Here is a 20,475-nt window from a genome sequence, read left to right as displayed (position 1 = left end):
TCATAGGTGGGAACTGAAAAATGAGATCACTTGGACTCAGGAAGGGGAACATCACACACCGGGGCCTATCATGGGGAGGGGGGAGGGGGGAGGGATTGCATTGGGAGTTATACCTGATGTAAATAACGAGTTGATGGGTGCAGCACAGCAACATGGCACAAGTATACATATGTAACAAACCTGCACGTTATGCACATGTACCCTACAACTTAAAGTATAATAATAATAAATAAATTTAAAAAAAAAAAAAGAAAAGAAAATAACATAAGAGAACCTCTAGTGATCTTGAGAATAGCAATGAGTCTTTTGAGATACAACACCAAAGGCACAATTCATGGAAGAAATAATTCAGAAATTGGACTGAATTAAAATTATGAACTTCTGCTCCATGGATAACAATTCCAAAAGAATGAGAAGACAAACCACAGACTAACAGAAAATGTTTGCAAAGAATATATCTGATAAAGGACTGTTATTCAAAATATACAAAGAACTCTTAAAAGTCAACAATAAGAGAATGAACAACCTGATTTTTAAAATGAGCAAAAAATATGAACAGACATTTCATCAGCTACACAGATGACAAATAAGTGTATGCATAAATGTTCAACATAATATGTAATTAGGGAACTGCAAATTGAAACAGCAGTGAGGTAGTTAACACTTATTAGAATGACCAAAATCCAAAACATTAATAATACCAAATGCTGGTGAGTATGTGGAGCAATAGGGATTCTCACTTATTGCTGACAGAAATGCAAAATGGTACTTTGGAAGATAGTTTGGCAGCATCTTATAAAACTAAACATACTCTTACCATAATATACTTCATCTTTACAGAAATGAACTAAAAACTTATGTCCACACAAAAACATGCATGTGGATATTTATAGCAGCTGTAGTCATAATTGACAAAACTTGAAAGCAATCAAGATTTACTTCAGTCAGTGAATAATAAATAAACTGCTATATCCAAACAATGAAATATTATTCAGTGCTAAAAATAAATGAGTTACCAAACCATGAAATACATATTACTAAGTGAAAGAAGCTAAAAGGGCTACATAATGAAGATTCCAACTATATGACATCCTGAAAAAGGTAAAATTATGGGGACAATGAAAAGATTAGTGAAAAGATTAGGCAGGAGGGAGGAATGAATAGGCAGAGCACAAGAGGATTTTTAGGGCAGTGAAGCTGAGGTAAGAGGTGACATTCAACTCTGGAGGTTGGGCTCAGACACCAGACAAAATTGAGGACTAGCTAAAGCAGGGATGGGGTGGAAGCAGTTTTCCATAAGGCACACTCAGCAATGTGCCATGGCAACACCCAGGAGTTACCATTCCTTTCCATGACAATGACCCAGTGACCCAAAAGTTACCTCTTTCCTAGAAGTTTCTGCATAAACCATCCCTTAATCTACATGTAATTAAAAGTGGTATAAATATGACTGCAAAGCTGCCCTGAGCCACCATACTCAGCACACTGCCTATGAGGTAGTTCTGCTCCATAGGAGCCCTCAAAGAGCTGCAACGTTGCCGAAGCTGTAACATTGCTGCTTCAATAAAGCTGTTTTCTTCTATCCTACCATTGGCTGCCCTTGAATTACTTCCTTGGTGAAGCCAAGAATCCTCACAGACTAAGTCCACCTTGGGGCTTGCCTGCCCTGCATCAAAACTACTCTATATAACACTAAAACAGTGGACACATTATATATTTGTCCAAACCTATAGAATGTACAACATCAAGAGCAAATGTTAATATATACTATGGACTCTGGGTGATAATGGTGTGTCAGTGTAGGCTAATCAACTGTACCAGATGTATCATTGTAATGTGCAATGTTGAAGCGAAAGAGGCTGTGCATGTTGTGGTGACAAAATTATAAAGGAATTTTCTGTACTTTCCACTTATTTTTCTGTTAACCTAAAACTGCTCTACAAAAAAAATAATATGAACTTTAGAAAATCTTTAAGTAATGCCTGTTTTTCTTTGTAGACTAATACTTAAGAATTGGACATGTTAGCAAATAAACTGTGGCAAAATTGAAAATAATGGCTTTAATGGACCGGGCCTGGTGGCTCATGCCTGTAATCCCAGCACTTTAGGGGCCGAGGTGGGCAGATCACTTAAGGTCAAACCCCGTCTCTACTAAAAATATAAAAATTAGCCGGCGGGCGGGCACCTGTAATCCCAGCTACTCGGGAGGCTGAGGCAGAAGAATGGCTTGAACCTGGGAGGTGGAGGTTGCAGATCATGCCACTGCACTCCAGCTGGGCAACAGAGGAAGACTCCGTCTCAAAAAAAAAAAAGAAAAAGAAAAGAAAAGAAAAGAGTGGCTTTAGTATACATATGCAAACCTACTACTTATAAGATATGAAAAAATTTAATTCATGTTTCTCTACTTCTAGTTTGCAGACTTTGTTATTTAAATCTGCTTTCCAGATTTGCACATCTAAAACTTATTCGATGCCAAAACAACTTTAAAATTATGATGTATTGACAGAGTTCTAACAGAAATTCACTAATCTGTGAATGTTTGATGTATCTTAAACATTAAAAATGTCACTATTGTGTGCCAAAGATATAAAACCAGGAGATGCAACATGAGAGGATGGTCAATGTCTCTCATCTAGCACCCAGGTATTAATAAATGCTACTTATGCCTTAGCACACTGATTAAATGGCACGGATTAGTGCTTTCTCTTTTTACTTCCTTAGGAATTTTCCTTTCTAAGAAAACTCTTGGGGATTTTTCTTATAGTTAGATTCTAGCACAATAACAAAACGCATATGAAAATATTTTAAACTCTTCATTTTTACATTGTTAGTGCATTTTTAGAAAATGCATTTAAAAAGAAAGGTGTCACTAAGGTATTGCTAATGGGACACCTATTAACATCGTGAGAAACACCAGTGTTCTATAGAATAGGATTTGAAAAACTCTTCACTAGATGATTAAGCTCTTTCAAAATATAAAAGGATATTCTATTGACAAACCCTAAGTTAACCAACAGCATCTTCTTTCATCCTGGTAAATATTAACAGTAATGTAACAGTGAAGTTTTCTAGGCCACAGTGTTATTTCTTCTCTTCTAAGAAACAGTGCTGGAAATAGTACATAGCATATTTTTTGAAAAGCTGGTGGTCTCCTGATGTATTCATGCATGTAGAGTATGTTAGAATTAGCAGAAATTATTAAAATCTATCCTTGAATATGGGGATTCTTCAAGAAATAAAGTATATTAAATTCACAACTCAGTAATTCATTTTTGTTATAGTTTGACAGGTGGATCTCTCAGGATCTCTAACCTGATCAACCAATGATTTCCTTCCTGTCTCTATACAATCATCCTGGAAGGAATATTTCTCACTTTCAAAAGTTGGACAAGAACTCTTTAATATCTCTACTTTAAAGCAGGGGTCATATTTATTTTCTTTTGTGTTGTATATAGAATTTATTTGATTAAAATGTTCAAATAATGACAGCAAAAACCACAAGATTCTATAACTGCTAGTTTTAGAATGTATGGATGACAGTATGGGGATGCCATGTGGAACAACAAAGAGCGCTGTGACCACAGATCATTCACAGGACAGAAGATTATTGCATGATGCAGGTTTAGCAAAATTTCTCAGGTTTTGTTGATTCCTATCTTCTAATGAATTGATTTTCTTTAAGTAAAGTTTCAGTTACTGAAAGAGAAGAACTATAAAAGGTATTTTCCCATTGTATAAGAAATACACTTCAATACTCATTGCACCTTATGGTTTTGATAGAAATGTGTGCTGTTGATGCAAACAAAAGTTTGTGTAAAACTTACCTGTAGACAAAAAAATGATGTAAATTTGCATTGTGGATGTAAATGAAATTAATCTTTCATAGAAATTATTTTTAAAGGCAGAACACTGACTTATAAATGTGCTTGGTTTTTCTTTTCCATTGCAGACATTAGGTTAGTTCAGTCTTGTTCTGTGGTTTAGTCATATGTTATTGGGTATCTAAAGATATAATAATTAAACAATCCAATCCTGCAGCAAATACCAGTTTGCTAAAGAAAATCACAAGATAGAAAGTGAGAGCATAACTGTGACAAACTAGCTATTGCACCACTTCGGTAGAAATACAAAGAAGGACATAACAGGGTGAAAGCATATGCGACTCACTGCGAAGACAATCAGATATTTGCTTTGCTATCTTTTGTATGAATCATTCCTTTTCTCAAAATACAAATTTAAGCACGTTGTATCTTGTACTTCCAAAGTTAAAATAATGGATTGCTCTCAATTAAAAATAAAAAGCAATAGTTGTGATAGCTCACAATTTGGCAAGTATTACAGTCCTAATTCCTGAAAGAAGCTCAACATGATATTATCTATATGTTTATTTTGAATATTGTAAATTATTCTCCCGAGTGGAAAGTACAGGGTGTGGATCTTGCAAATTCCATTGTGTAACTTATCTTGGGAAGGCTGGATTCCCTTAGTGTATCTCATTTTTCAGACAATTTTCTGACCTTGTGGAGCAATTAAGGAAGACCTCTTCTTGGCTGCTTTGCTAAATGTTCTTAGTGCCATCTGCTGCATGCTTCCGGCTACTGTAGAGGGAACTACTCTGGTTAATAGGAGTTTATGAAATAGAAAGAGCTGTCATCATATTTTTCAAATGGTAGTCCATGTGTGAAAAGAAAACACACTATTAAAGCATTCTGACATAAAAAAACACTTTAGAAACTATCTTAGAAATAGTTAATAATAACGATTAGTTTCGTAATTCTTATACTAAAATTATATCTTCAATGTATTCCATTTCCTGTATAAAATGTATATGTGTAATAATTTCATCTCATAAGTGATGTAGCATTAGCTACAGCTCTTCTACAGTGAAACTATTATTATCTTTCAGCTTGCTCCTTAAACAAACTATGAATCTATTGTATTTGGAAGCAGCAAAAATAATATAATGGCACTAATGAAGTCTATCGGGAGACACTCATATTGCTTTTTTAATTAAAGGGCTTCTTTTTTATTTAAAAGAGCTGGTAAATAAATAGGACAGATATAGAAACAACTAAAAACCAGATGAGCCATTATCCTGAAGAGTATTTCCAAAGATACATTTTGAGAGCTAACTACTATTTCTTTCCTTCCTTCCTTCCTTCCTTCCTTCCTTCCTTCCTTCCTTCCTTCCTTCCTTCCTTCCTTCCTTCTTTCCTTCCCTCCCTCCCTCCCTCCCTCCCTCCCTCCCTCTCTCTCTCTTTCTTTCTTTCCTCTCTTTCTAATTATACTTTAAGTTCTGGGGTACATGTGCAGAATGTGCAGGTTTGTTACACAGGTATACACGTGCAGTGGTGGTTTGCTGCACCGATCAACCCATCATCTACATCAAGTATTTCTCCTAGTGCTATCCCTCCCCTAGCCCCCCACTCCCCAACAGGCCCTGGTGTGTGATTTTCCCCTCCCTGTGTCCATGTGTTCTCATTGTTCAACTCCCACTTATGAGTGAGAACATGCAGTGTTTGGCTTTCTGTTCTTGTGTTCATTTGCTGATAATGATGGTTTCCAACTTCATCCACGTCCCTGCAAAGGACGTGAACTCATTCCTTTTTATGGCTGCATAGTATTCCATGGTGTATAAGTGCCACATTTTCTTTACCCAGTCTATCATTGATGGCCATCTGGATTGGATCTAAGTCTCTGCTATTGTGAACAGTGACGCAATAAACATACGTGTGCATGTGTCTTTATAGTAGAATGATTTATAATCCTTTGGGTATACACCCAGTAATGGGATTGCTGGGTCAAATGGTATTTCTGGTTTTAGATCCTTGAGGAATTGCCACACTGTCTTTCACTATGGTTGAACTAATTTACACCCCCATCAACGGTGTATAAGTATTCCTATTTCTCTACATCCTCTTCAGCATCTGTTGTTTCCTGACTTTTTAATGATAGCCATTCTAACTGGCGTGAGGTGTTATCTCATTGTGGCTTGGATTTGCATTTCTCTAGTGACCAGTGATGATGAGCTTTTCTTCATATGTTTGTTGACTGCATAAATGTCTTCTTTTGAGAAATGTCTGTTTATATCCTTTGCCCACTTTTTGATGGGTTTGTTTTTTCCTTGTAAACTTGTTTAAGTTCTTTGTAGATTCTGGATATTAGTCCTTTGTCAAATGGATAGATTGCAAACATCTTCTCCCATTCTGTAAGTTGACAGTTCACTCTGCTGATAATTTCTTTTGCTGTGCAGGAGCTCTCTAGTTTAATTGGATCCCATTTGTCAATTTTGGCTTTTGTTGCCATTGTTTTTAGTGTTTTAGTCATGAAGTCTTTGCCGATGCCTATGTCCTGAATGGTATTGCCTAGGTTTTCTTCCAGGGTTTTTATGGTTTTAGGTTTCACATTTAAGTCTTTAGTCTATCTTGAGTTAATTTTTGTGTAAGACATAAGGAAGGGGTCCAGTTTCAGTTTTCTGCATATGGCTAGCCAGTTTTTCCAATACCATTTATTAAATAGGGAATGCTTTCCCCATTTCTTGTTTTTGTCAGGTTTGTCAAAGATCAGATGGTTGTAGATGTGTGGTGTTATATCTGAGGACTCTGTTCTGGTCCATTGGTCTATATATCTGTTTTGGTACCAGTACCATGCTGTTTTGGTTACTGTAGGCTTGTAGTATAATTTGAAGTCAGGTAGCATGATGCCTCCAGATTTGTTCTTTTCGCTTAGGATTGTCTTGGCTATACGGGTTCTCTTTTGATTCCATATGAAATTTAAAGTAGTTTTTTTCTAATTCTGTGAAGAAAGTCAGCGCTAGCTGGATGGGAATAGCATTGAATCTATAAATTACCTTGAGCAGTATAGCCATTTTCACGATATTGATTCTTCCTATCCATGAGCATGGAATGTTTTTCATTTGTTTGTGTCCTCTCTTATTTCCTTGAGCAATGGTTTGTAGTTCTCCTTGAAGAGGTCCTTCACATCCCTTGTAAGTTGAATCCCTAGGTATTTTATTCTCTTTGAAGCAATTGTGAATGGGAGTTCACTCATGATTTGACTCTCTGTTTGTCTGTTATTGGTGTATAAGAATGCTTGTGATTTTTGCACATTGATTTTGTATCCTGAGACTTTGCTGAAGTTGCTTATTGGCTTAAGGAGTTTTGTGCTGAGACGATGGGGTTTTCTAAATATACAATCATGTCATCTGCAGACAGAGACAATTTGACTTCCTCTTTTCCTATCTGAATACCCTTTATTTCTTTTCTCTTGCCTAATTTCACTGGTTAGAACTTACAATACTGTGTTGAATAGGAGTGGTGAGAGAAGGCATCCCTGTCTTGGGATTTCAAAGGGAATGCTTCTAGCTTTTGCCCATTCAGTATGATATTGGCTGTGGGTTTGTCATAAATAGCTCTTATTATTTTGAGATATGTTCCATCAATACCTAGTTTATTGAGAGTTTTTAGCATGAAGGGGTGTTGAATTTTATTGAAGACCTTTTCTGCATCTATTGAGATAATCATGTGGTTTTGTCATTGATTCTGTTCATGTGGATTACATTTATTGATTTGCATATGTTGAACCAGCTTTGCATTCCAGGGATGAAGCCAACTTGATCATTGTGGATAAGAGTTTTTATGTGATGGCTAACTACTATTTAAATGGAGATAAAAGACTGCTTGTGATTACCTTATTTTGAAGAATAAGGAAACTGGTATCCAAGTATGCAACTCCATGACTCCTTAACCAACAAAAACCATTTGGAGACATGGACTATAACTCTTCCATAGACTGATACTGATGATAGAACTATATCCCTTTGATTACTTCCTTAGTTAGTTTTTCTTTTCCTGATATAACATTCATCATTCTAAGACCTGGTGTGTTTTAGGATGGCTGTCAGTTATGGCCAAGCTCTTGTGTCTATTCTGGTTCTAATCTGTCCCCTTACTCTAATACTTAAGATTCAAGGAAGAATGTGGCTACTCCATTTTTCAGTAGATGCTGTTCCAGTTCTCACTTCACCTGGTGTACGGTTCTTTGGATCACTTGCAAGGGGCTTCACCTGCAAGAGGCTTGGTAATTTCGACAAGATTTTCTTACTTGCTGTAATAAGCATGTTGGTATGCTTTGTGGCAATAATTATATAGTTTAATCCTTAATAGTCTGATTTATTACCTAAAATGTGTAAGTATAATGCCCAAAGAGGACTGCCCCAGTCTTTATCTCTTAAACTGTCTACTAGCAACAGTTACTCTGTAACAATCCCTTGAGCTAGTTTTTCTTTGCATTCCAGAGAATTATGCCTTTCTTTTACCCTGTCTGCAGGCCATTCTGATCTGGCAGATAATTAATATATTAAAGAATCTTATTCCCTGTAGTATTTTAAAATCATCACTTCCTAAAAACTACACAAGCCATTTGTTCAATATTGGAAATGAAGCAGACTGTGTGGTAATGCAAAAGGTGTTTAATTATGTATAAAACAGATCATAGTTGCAAAATGATAAGGAAATCAGAGGCACTATAGTAAAAAACTGCAAGGAAAAACGTAATCAAAAGCACTGCAAGCTAATAACAAATGAATTACAAAAATACTTAGATTGACAGAACTCTTTAAAGAAAATATCAGTCATTGTTTCTAAAAGCCAACTGATTACAGTCGATCAAAAGCTTTGACACCAACAAAGGGCAAGGTATGCAGAACAATTCTTTCTCAGAGAGCCTTTTTTAGTGCTTTATGAAGCATAATCTGTCTAATATCTATCTGCAGAAAAGTGGTGAGGCATTCCCTAGACCTTCTTGGATTCGTGCTTTGATGCCTAAAATTTAAACTTCCATGGGTGAGACTGTATGCATATTTTTTCATCTGTTGATTATAGTGATTGTAACTTTAGGACAGCATAATTGTCTTGATTTCTTTTTCAGTTCAATTTTCTGATTGTAATGTTCACTCTATTTTGTTGACTAAACTAGATCAGATTAATTTTCATGGCAAAAGAAGTGGTACAGTGTAGGAGAATATTTTCTTTTTTGTTATGTTATAAAGCACTACGCAACCCAATATCATCTCGTAAAGTTTAGTATTAAAAAGGCACCTCTAATCAGCCTTTCAAAATAACGAATTAATGTGCCTAAAAATATAAAGAATGCTTCCAGTGTGAACATGGCCATGAAAGTCAGCATTTTCCTCTTTTCCTACTGGAAAATATAGAAAAGCAACAAGAATTAAAATAAAAACCTGAAATCTACATTTTTAGTGAAACTAGGAGACAAATATATTCCCAGACTCAAATTACATTTAAGGGAGTCTAAAAAAAAAAAAAATCACATTACTACTGGCAGCATATGAGAGGTCTAGTTCTTCCATAACCTTACCAACATTTGGTATGGTCAATGTTTTCAATTTGATTCATTCAAATAGATGTGTAGTTCTATTTTGTTATAATCTTACTTTATATTGTGCTAATGCAGTGATGCTGAACACCTTTCATATCTTTATTTGCCATTTAACTATATTTGTTGATGTATGTATAAAAATATGCTATTTCAGAATTGAGTTGTTTTTCTTAGTATTGTGTATTGTTAATTTAAATTCTGCTAATCTGGTGGTAGGCAGTGGGCGGTAGTACTGTTATCTCATTAAGACTGGAAGTAATATTTCCTTAGTTATAAATGAAGTTAAAAACATTTTAAAGGTTTATTGGCCTTTCTGACACCTTTTTGGGCAAATGCCTATTCATATTATTTTGCCCATTTTTTTCTGTGAAGTTTTCTCTTTTTATTGATTTGTAGGAGTTCATTGTATGTTACGGATATGAGTCTTTGTTAGCAAATACCTTCTCCCACTCTGGCTTCTCTTTTAGTAATTTTATAGCACCTTTTGATGAACAAAATTCTTACTTACTTTTTTTAAAAAGCTTTTTTTGTAGAGTCAGGATCTCGCTATGTTATCCAGCCTGGTCTCAAACTCCTGGTTTAAAGGATTCTCCTGCCTCAGCCTCCCGAAGTGCTGAGATTACAGTGTGAGCCAACACACCTGGCCCAAAATTCTTACTTCTAACATAAGCATGTTTATTGATTTTTTCCTTTGTAGTTAGTACTTTTTATGTTTTATTTCAGAAATATTTTTATTCCCAAATATCATGAATATATTTTCCAATGAGGTTTGCGGCAGTGCACGGTGGCTTATGCCTGTTATCCCAGCACTTTGGGAGGCCAAGGCGGGTGGATCACGAAGTCAAGATATTGAGATCATCCCAGCCAACATGGTGAAACCCCGTCTCTACTAAAAATACAAAAATTAGCTGGGTGTGGTGGCAAATGCCTGTAGTCCCAGCTACTCGGGAGGCTAAGGCAGGAGAATCTCTTGAACCCAGGAGGCAGAGGTTGCAGTGAGCCAAGATTGCGCTACTGCACTCCAGCCTGGGTGACAGATTGAGACTCTGTCTCATTAAAAAAAAAAAAAAAAAAGTCATTTTCCACTGCTCTACACTGCTTAATTCAATGCTCATAAATGCATAACTGTTTCTAGGTGCCCTCTTTTGTCCCATTGGGCAGCCTTAGTTATTCTATATTGTGTTAATGTTACTAAGTCTTGATATCTGGTAAAGATATATGTTAACTTTCATATTTTACAAACTAATATGTAATATGTGTATAATTTTGCTTTTTATTCCTTCATGCATCTCACATCTTCTATGTAGGGTCATTTTATTCTTATTAGGTAAATCCTTTAGAGTTATATTTTAGTGCAGTTTTGAAGGTGGTGAACACTCTTATTTTTCTGTCTATCTGAAGATGCCTTTATTTTACCTTCACTTTGGGTAATAGCTTCACTTGCTACCTATCTTAAAACTTTGAAGCTAGTATTCTATTGACTCCTAGCATCCTTAGTTGGCATTATGAAGTTGTCAGTCAAACTGCTGTTCTTTTGGAGGCAGTCCATCTTTATTTTTCTGTTGTATTTAGCATGTTCTCTTTGCTTAGGCATTTTGCATTTTTGCTATTGTGCATCTACATGTTTGTATATTTTTTAATTCAAATTTTATTGAGTTAATTATTGATTCAAATGTAGTTATAAGAAATAATACAGGCCGAGCGTGGTGGCTCATGCCTGTAATCCCAGCACTTTGGGAGGCTGAGGCAGGCGGATTACGAGGTCAAGAAATCGAGACCATCCTGGCCAACATGGTGAAACCCCATCTGTACTAAAAACACAAAAATTAGCTGGGGGTGGTGGTGGGTGCCTGTAGTCCCAGCTACTTGGGAGGCTGAGGCAGGAGAATCACTTGAACCCAGGAGATGGAGGTTGCAGTGAACTGAGATCATACCACTGCACTCCAACCTGGCAACAGAGCGAGACTCCATCTCAAAAAAAGAAAAAGAAAGAAAGAGAGAAAGAGAGAAAGAGAGAAAGAGAGAGAGAGAAAGAAAGAAAGAAAGAAAGAAAGAAAGAAAGAAAGAAAGAAAGAAAGAAAGAAAGAAAGAAAGAAAGAAAGAAAGAGAAAGAGAGAGAGAAAGAAAGAAAAAAAGAATACAGAGGCTGGGGGCAGTGGCTCATGCTTGTAACCCCAACACTTTGGGAGGCTGAGGTGGGAGGTTCTCTTGATCTCAGGAGTTCAAGACCAGTCTTGGCAATATAGTGTGACCTTCTCTACAAATAATAATAATAATAATAATAACTATTAGCCAGGTGTGGTGGCACATGCCTATAATTCTAGCTACTCAGGAATCTGAGGGAGGGGGACAGCTTGAGGCAGCAGTAAGCCATAATTGTACCAATGCCCTCCAGCCTGGGCCACAGAGGGAGAATCTGTCTTAAAAAAATAATAAAGAAAGAAAGAAAGAAAGAAAGAAAGAAAGAAAGAAAGAAAGAAAGAAAGAAAGAAAGAAGAGATATTTTATGTACACTTTCCTATTTTTCTCAATGTTAAAATCTTGTAAAACTACCATATAATGCCATAACCAGCATTTATACAATCTACTAATCTTATTCAGATTTCTCCAGTTTTACTTGTACTTGTGTGCATGCATGTGTGTGTTTAGTTATATACAATTTTATTACATGTGTAAGTTTGTGTGTCCATTACCTAAATCAAGATAAAAAATACTTCCAATACCACAGTATCCTCCATTATGCCCTTTTGTAACCACATCCATCTCCCTCCTACAGTCTCCTGGCTCTAAGGGGACAGACTATAAAGACCAATTTCTACTCATATTATTTTAGATCTTCCCATATTAGTTTAGATCTTTAGAACATGTCTGTAAGACATGTTCTGTGTCTTTTAGCACGTCTTTTGCGCTTCTTTTTGTCCCTTCATGCTGCAATCTGAAAAGTTTATTCTAACCTATCTTCCAGCTCACTAATTTTCTTTTTAATCTAGTCTATTGTTAAATTTCATTTCTTAATTTTCAGTTCTTAATTTTCATTATAGTTTTAGGATGAGAAGATTGGTTTAATTGTCTTAAAATCAGTAACACTTTTTAAAATAACTTTCTGTTTCTTTTCCTTTTTTTATTATTATTATTATTATTAACAGGATCTCCCTCTGTTGCCCAAGGCTGGAGTGCAGTGGTGCGATCTCAGCTCACTGCAACCTCCTTTCCAGGATACAAGCGATTGTTGTGCCTCAGCCTCATGTGTAGTTGGGGCTACAGGCATGCACCACAACCACTGGCTAATTTTTGTATTTTTAGTAGAGATGGGGTTTTACCAGGTTGCCCACCCTAGTCTTGAACTCCTGACCTCAAGCAATCTGCCTGCCTCGGCCTTCCAAAGTGCTGGAATTGCAGGCGTGAGCCACCGCACCCGGTGTAACTTTCTGTTTCTTAAGCTTGTTTTGTTGATATATATTTTTAACTTGGAAGCATAAGTTGTTTTATAATATGTCTTAATTTCAGTATCTGAAGTTTTATGGATCTCTATTGTCCATTTTCAAGCAAGGGCTTCTTTACTACTGGCTCATGCTTATTCTGAGGCTATAGCTCTTTTCAGACTCTGCAGTTAGGTAGAAACTGATTTTTGAAGTATGTTCCCTTGTATCAGGAGGCTGCCAAAACCACAGTTCAGTTTCACAGTTGTTTCTTTCAATAGATAAACACCCTCTGGGCAAAAGCAAGTTTTAGTTTGGGACACAACTCTCTGAATTTTTAGTTTATCCTAGATTTTGGCCAGGTAATTTTTTATCTTGTTACCTTACTTATGCTTTTCAGAAATGTTTGAAACATTTTATCTAGCTTTTTAAGTTGTTATTTCAGGATGTTGTGGGTCCACCATATATTATTTTGTATTATTTTAAAGTTTGAATCATTAATATGAGTTTAGAAATTACACATGAACACACACCCCCACACCATGCACAGGTTGAGGAAGGACTCTGAAGATTTTCCTACTCTCACAAGTGAGAGTAGGAAAATTTGGGAGAATTTTATCAAAGCTATCCATGCCATAATACTCTGTAAAATCAGCCACACAACCATGGAGTCTGTGTTTTGTTATTTACTTTTGAGGCTAAAAAAAAAGATGCACAGATTGCCGAAACTTCTTGGCACAAATACAACTAAAACACAGAATGCAGCTTGGGGTGAAGGAGAACAGATTTATTTTCCATATTAATCACTTAAGTTCGTTTACTACTGAATGTTTCTAAGGCAGTTGAATTTAAAATACTCTATCAGTTATTTTTTTCTTTAGTTTTAAAACTGTGCTTTCAAATTAGCTAAAAGGAAAGATGATAATGGGTAGCGTTACATTCAGTGTGTCTTAACTAGCGTGCTGAGCTCTGGAAAACTCACTAAATGGAGTCTGTGAAGGTAAGATAGTGCAAGCAGAGAGCTCATGCATGGATCTATAATCAATTGAAGGCAAACTTCTATAAGGCAGTAGCAACTTCAAAAAGCAATAGATTAGTGGATCTGAAATGAGGCCCCTTGGTCAGCAATTATGCCTTAAGCAATGAGTTATAAATTATAAGCTGCTTGAAGATGGAGCAATTAAGATAGCACTAATAAGGAAAGATAAAGAGACCCACACAAAGCTGAGGGGAAAAAAACAAGAGCATATATTTGACAAAGATGTTCTTATTTAATACCCTGTAAATAAAACATCAATTTAGGTGGTTAGTAGTGCTGACTGCAAAACAGTAAGATATTTTCGTATCAATAGAATTGTAGTTTAATGAAGACAAAAGATGATTCAGGATATCTGTAAGTCACATCAAACACTGTCTGTAAGTAAAAGATTGTCTCTGAATAGACAGCAAATTCTCTCACATCAAGCTGTACTTTAAGATACCTTAACCCTGTAGGTACAGCAATCTCAGAAAGTCAAGAATAGTAAAGATTGGTGAGCTGTCATTATGATGCTGTTTGTCTCTTCTCCTCTTACCAAAAAATGGCTTCTCCTGTACCAAAAAGACATATAAGAAATTACAGATGGGTTGACTTACTCAGAATCAGATCTACTCTGATAGCCTATGGGATATCTTATAGGAAATGAACTAATAAAAGTTTCTCTTGGTTATCACATTTTGAATATGAGTTTTTCCTCCAGAACTTACTGAAGATAGTTTCTTTCACTTATTTTCATTAAATATTGAGTAGATACAAAAATACTTATAAAATATATGTAAAGTACAAAAATAGCAATACAACACTTAAACAAACACATGTTTACCTACAACCCAGTTTAAGAAACACAGTATTACTATCACTTTGCAAATCTCATAAATGCTGTTCACCAATCCTATCCCATTTCCTGGCCCTCCCTACCTTTCCAAGTAACTACAATTTCTATATCATTCCTTTGTTACTAAATATGTTTTATAAATAGCTACCAAATATGTTTGTATATGCAAACAATATATTATTTACTTTTGCATGGTTTAGTACTGTATTTAAACGGAATTATCAAATATAGCAAAATCTTCTTGAATTTGGCTTCATTGCTCCTATTATAAGATGCATTCATGTTGTAGGTGGTTATAATTCATTCATTTTACTGCTATTTACTGTTTCATTGTAGGAATACCCAAATTTTATTTATTCAGTCTACTATTGGGTTGTTTCCAGTTTTTTTGCTGTTAACAGACAGTGCTTCTAAAGACATTCTTACACATATTTTTTGGTATCCGTATGCATGTGATTTGAGGAATATATAGACAAGAGTAGAATTGCTAAATCATAGGATTGATGCATCTTCTGCTCAATTGGAAAACATCAAATGTTTTTGAAGTGATGGTTCAAATTTACATTTCCACCGAGAACACATAGTGGGCAGGTGGTTCTGCATACCAGGCAGAATATGATGTTCTCAGATTTTAGTATTTTTGCCAGTCTGGCAAATAGGAATTAGCTTCTCTTTATAGTCTTAATTTCCATTCCCCTTAATCTTAACGATATTGAATATTTTGTATAGTTTCTGTTTCAAATGAAATGACTCTTCAGATTTTGTTTTCCTTTTATTCTTTTTGGTCCATTCTATTGGATTGTTTGTCTTTTACTTGTAATTTTATGGTTTCTTTATATATTCTAGACTCTAATGCTTTGTCGGTTATATGCATTACAAACATCTTCTTCTAAATTTAGTTTGACTTTTTATTTACTTTATGAATATTTTGAGCAGAAGTTATTTATTTTAATGTGCTCATTGATATATTTTGGGGGGATCTTCCTTTAAAAGCCTTCTCTGTGCTGTGGGCATAACGATATTCTCCATCATTACAGCAGTTGAAAATTATTTTTATGTTTGGGTTTAGGTCCAATTTTATTTTTCTCCATAATTGTTCCAATACCTTTTCTGTTTTGGTCCCTTAATCATCATCAACATAAAATGTCAACTCATCATCAAGGGAGTTTATGTATGTTTTATTCTGTTTCAGGGAACTCTTCTATTTTGTTGACTGGCTTAATTACTATAGTGTTATGATTATCCTTTACAATTTATCTGAATAAGACACCTTTATTCTTTTCAGGGATTTCTGGGCTATTTAGGGCTCTTATCTCTTCAGTATAAATTTTAGTATACAGTATAAATTCCGTTTGTTAAGTTCATCATAAAATAAAAAATAAGCAAACAAAAAACAAAATTTGTCAGAACTTTTACTAGAATTGCACTGAACTCATAGATAAATGGAAAAGACAACTGATATCTTTGTAATATTGTGTCTTTCAGTCATAAGCATGGTGTGTCTCTCTGCTTATTTAGGTCTTGGTCTTACTTAATACTTTTCTGTTAAGTTTGATATTTTTTCCCATCAATGTCTGCATATTTTTGGTAATTGATTCTTAATTTTTTAATATTATGTGAAAGGTTATATTTGTTTGATTCCATTTTGTCTTTGTTGCTAATATATAGAAGTATGGCTAAAGCTTTTTATTAATTCATGTGTCCAGCAGTCTTGATAAATGTACTCAATGATTCTTTAGAGGTTTCTAGATTTTAAAAAATCATACCATCTATGAAAAACATGAGTTTTATTCTTCCCCCCTAAACTTCATAGGTCTTTTATCTTTCCTTGCTGCCCTGACAAATGCCCAACTAGAAGTGGTGACAGCAGGAACTGCTGTTTTTGTCTTATCTTAAAAGGAATGTTTTCCAAGTTTTATCATTAGGTAGTCTCTGGGGTTTTGAACACCTTTAAATAGGGAAGTTTTTTACTTTCAAATCTTAGTTTGGTAAGAGCTTTAACACATACAAAGGTTTAATTTTATCAAATTCTTTATCTGTATCCATTTAGATAATTATAAATTTCTCCTAAATTTGTTAAAGTGGTGTATTACCAAAACTTATTTTCTGTTAAACGATCTTATATTCTCAAATGAACACATATTTGCCAGAACGTTTATTACTTTTAAGCAATGCTGATCTTTTCTTTAAGATGTTAACATCTGTGTTCACAAGTTAGTTTGGACAGTAACTTTTTTTTATATATTGTCCTCGTAAGTTTCAGAACCAAGGTAATAAAAGCCTCCTAAGATGAGCTAGGAATAGCTCATTATTATTTCCTCTATTTTTTTTAACCATCACAATATTAAATGGTCTTCAAAACCAAGTTTCTTGAAATTTCTTTTTTTCTCTATTTCTTCTAAAAAAATATGGGATATATGTGCAGAACGTGGAGATTTGTTACATAGTTGTACATGTGCCATGGTGGTTAGCTGCATCTATTGGCCTGTCCTCTAAGTTCCCCCCACCCCACCCCACACACTACAACATTGTGGGTTGTTCCCCTCTCTGTGTCCATGTGTTCTCAGTTTTCACCTCCCACTTATGAGTGAAAACACAAGGTGTTTGGTTTCCTGTTGCCATGTTAGTTTGCTGATATATCCTCTGTTTTTATAGTTTAGGATAGTTTGTGTAGGATTGGAATTAATTCATGTTTGCTGGTCTTTATGAATAAAATAGTAGAAGTTTTTTTGGAAGAATATATGAGAAAGAAGACTTTCAACTACTGATTTTATTTTTTTAATAGTGACAACTCAATTTGGGCTTACCCCGGTACCCATTTCTGCTTGTTAGTTTGATTTACATTATTATAGAAGTTTGCCCATTGTACCTAATACTTTAAATGTATTGGTATAATATTTAAACAATAACTTAAATTACACAGACTGCCTAGTTATGTTCCCCACCCCCTTCACTGCTAATATTATTTTTCACTCTTTTCCCCTTTGCACAGTCTGTTTGTGAATTTTGACATTCATTTCCAATAATTTTTGGCGTTGTTTCTTCTCTCTGTTTCTTTTCATTTGATTTTCTATCTTCCATTTTTCTATTTTCTTTCATTTGATTTTTCTATTTTATATGTCTATTTTCCTTTCATTTTCTATTTTGGGGGATTTTCTATTTTGGGGGATGAACTCAGGGTTTTTTTCTGTTAGTAATTTCTTAAACTCATTCATTATGAGGCTTTTAAAATTTTCTAATGTAATAATTTGAAACTTTCTGCTTTTTTCTAATAACCACTTTAGCGTTATCACATAAGTTTGATGTGCAGCATTTGTATTATCATTCAGTTTCCAGTGCTTCCTAAGTTCTGCTATAATTTCTTCTTTGACCTGTGTGTTTTTTAGAAATATTTAACTTCTAAAAGTGTGAATTTTCCCTAATCTTTTTGTTTATTACTTCTGACTTAATTATACTGTGGTCATGGAATTTTTTCTGCCTGACTCCAGTCATTTGAAATTTGACGAATCCTGTTTTATGGCACAATATGTGGTTAATTTTGTAAAAGTTCTAGGTGTCCTTGAATGGAAGGGGTATTTTGCAGTTACTTCATTAGGTTAAACTTGTTAATTGTGTTAATCAAATATTCTGTGCTCTCATTGACTTTACATGGCTAATCTCGCAATTACTAGACGAATGTGTTACAATCTCCCAGTCTTATCATGTATTTGTCTTTTCATCCTTTTCGTTTCATACATGCAAACATACATAAAAGACTGTGTTTTTAAGTAGATGTATACAAATCAGAAATCTTTAGTCTCACCAGTAAATTGAAACTTTTCTCCACTTTGCAATTACTCTTTTATCTCTATAAATATTTTTGACCGTAAAATATATTTTGTCTGTATTTGCATAATTGTATAGTTATACCATTCTTTTTCTTACTTAATTTTTTTTTTTTTTTTGAGACAGGGTCTCACTCTGTTGCCCAGGCTGTGGTGCAGTGGTGCGATCTTGGCTCACTGCAACCTCTACCTCCTTGGTTCAAGCAATTCTCGTGCCTCAGACTCCTGTATAAGTGAATTACAGACACGCACCATCATGCCTGGCTAATTTTTGTTATTTTTAGTAGAGAGAGGGTTTTGCCATGTTAACCAGGTTGGCCTTGAACTTTTAGCTTCAAGTAATCTGCCTGCGTTGGGATTACAGGTGTGAGCCACCACTCCTGGCCTCAACTTATATTTTAGATATACAAGGTATATGTGCAGGTTTGTTACATGGGTATATTGCATGATGGTAAGGTTTGGGGTATGGATCCCATCACCCAGGTAGTGAGCATGACACCTAATAGGTAGTTTTTAAAGCCATGCCCCTTTCCATCCTCTTCCCTCTAGTAGACCCAGGTGTCTGTTGTTCCCAAGTTTATGACCATGTGCTCTCAGTGTTCAGCTCCCACTTATAAGTGAGAATATGTGGCATGTGGTTTTCTGCTCCTTAGTTAATTCACTTAGGATTATGGCCTCCAGCTATTCCATGTTGCTACAAAGGACATGATTTTATTCCTTTTCATGGCTGCATAGTACTCTATAGTGTGTAAGTATCACATTTTAAAAATCCAATTCATTATTGATGGGCACACAAGTTGACATTGACCTTGGCAAATAATTTTTGGCTAAGTCTCCAAAAGCAATTACAGCAAAAGCAAAAATTGACAAGTAGAACTTAATTAAACTAAAGAGCTTCTGCACAGCAAAAGAAACTATCAACAGAGTACACTAAATATATTTGCAAACTATGCATTCAACAAAGGTCTAATATCCAGAATCTGTAATGAACTTAAACAAATCAACAACCAAGAAAAATGTTAAAAAATAATAGGCAAAGGACATGAAACAGACACTTCTCAAAAGAAGCCATTTATTTTTTGACTCACATTTTCCCAGCTTTGCTCCAGTTGTCCATGTTCAAATTGCTTCCTGAAGGTTTAGGTAGGTCTTTCATTTTTTAATCAAGACCAAAAATTCTTGTCTTTTAGTGGATCATTTTAACTGGATCGTTAATTATATTTTTATATTCCTGCAGGTAAAATTAGCATATGTAATAGTAATAATACAAAAATGCAGATTAATTTCCCCAAATATCAATAAAACATTCTTACATTCATATAACAAGCCACCAAAGACTTCTGCATTATGTAAAGCAATTATATCACAACTTTTGAAATGATTTAATGGCTTTGCTCAATGGGCTGTATATTGGCTCTGTTGTGTCTAGCATATTTTGTAATGGATGCAAATTTTCTTGACTTTCTATGCTCAATAATAAATGTGTATTGATATGTAACCAAACAAAGAAATCATATGTTTAATATAGTAGGGATACTATTTAAATTGAATCTAGGTGTTAGCACCTTCAGATAATGGACAGATAGAAAGAAGCTAAACCCGAGGAAAATCACATTAGTTAGAAACAAGACATTATCCGGATAAGAGCTGAGATATTCAGCAAGAACTATAAAACCTCCTTCCTGAACATATACACAACTTGACATTTTTGCTGATGCATTAATGTTATATATCGTAGTTTTCGTTTCAGATATTAGATCACTACAAAAGTAATTGTAGTTTTTGCTACTGAAAGTAATGGCAGAAACTGAAATTACTTTTGCATCAACCTAATAGTAAATTTTTAATAAAATATTTGCAAGTCACTATGGCAAATATTTAAATATTGAGAGTTGAGAAGAGAGAGGCACTTATTTGGATTTATTTCTACTATCCTATTATTGTGTTGTTTGTCCCTCT

Source organism: Macaca mulatta, chromosome 4 (genome assembly GCF_049350105.2).
Source record: "Macaca mulatta isolate MMU2019108-1 chromosome 4, T2T-MMU8v2.0, whole genome shotgun sequence".
NCBI classification, from domain to species: Eukaryota; Metazoa; Chordata; class Mammalia; order Primates; family Cercopithecidae; genus Macaca; species Macaca mulatta.
The sequence above is the reverse complement of the archived record's forward strand: the minus strand, read 5'-3'. Positions refer to the sequence as shown.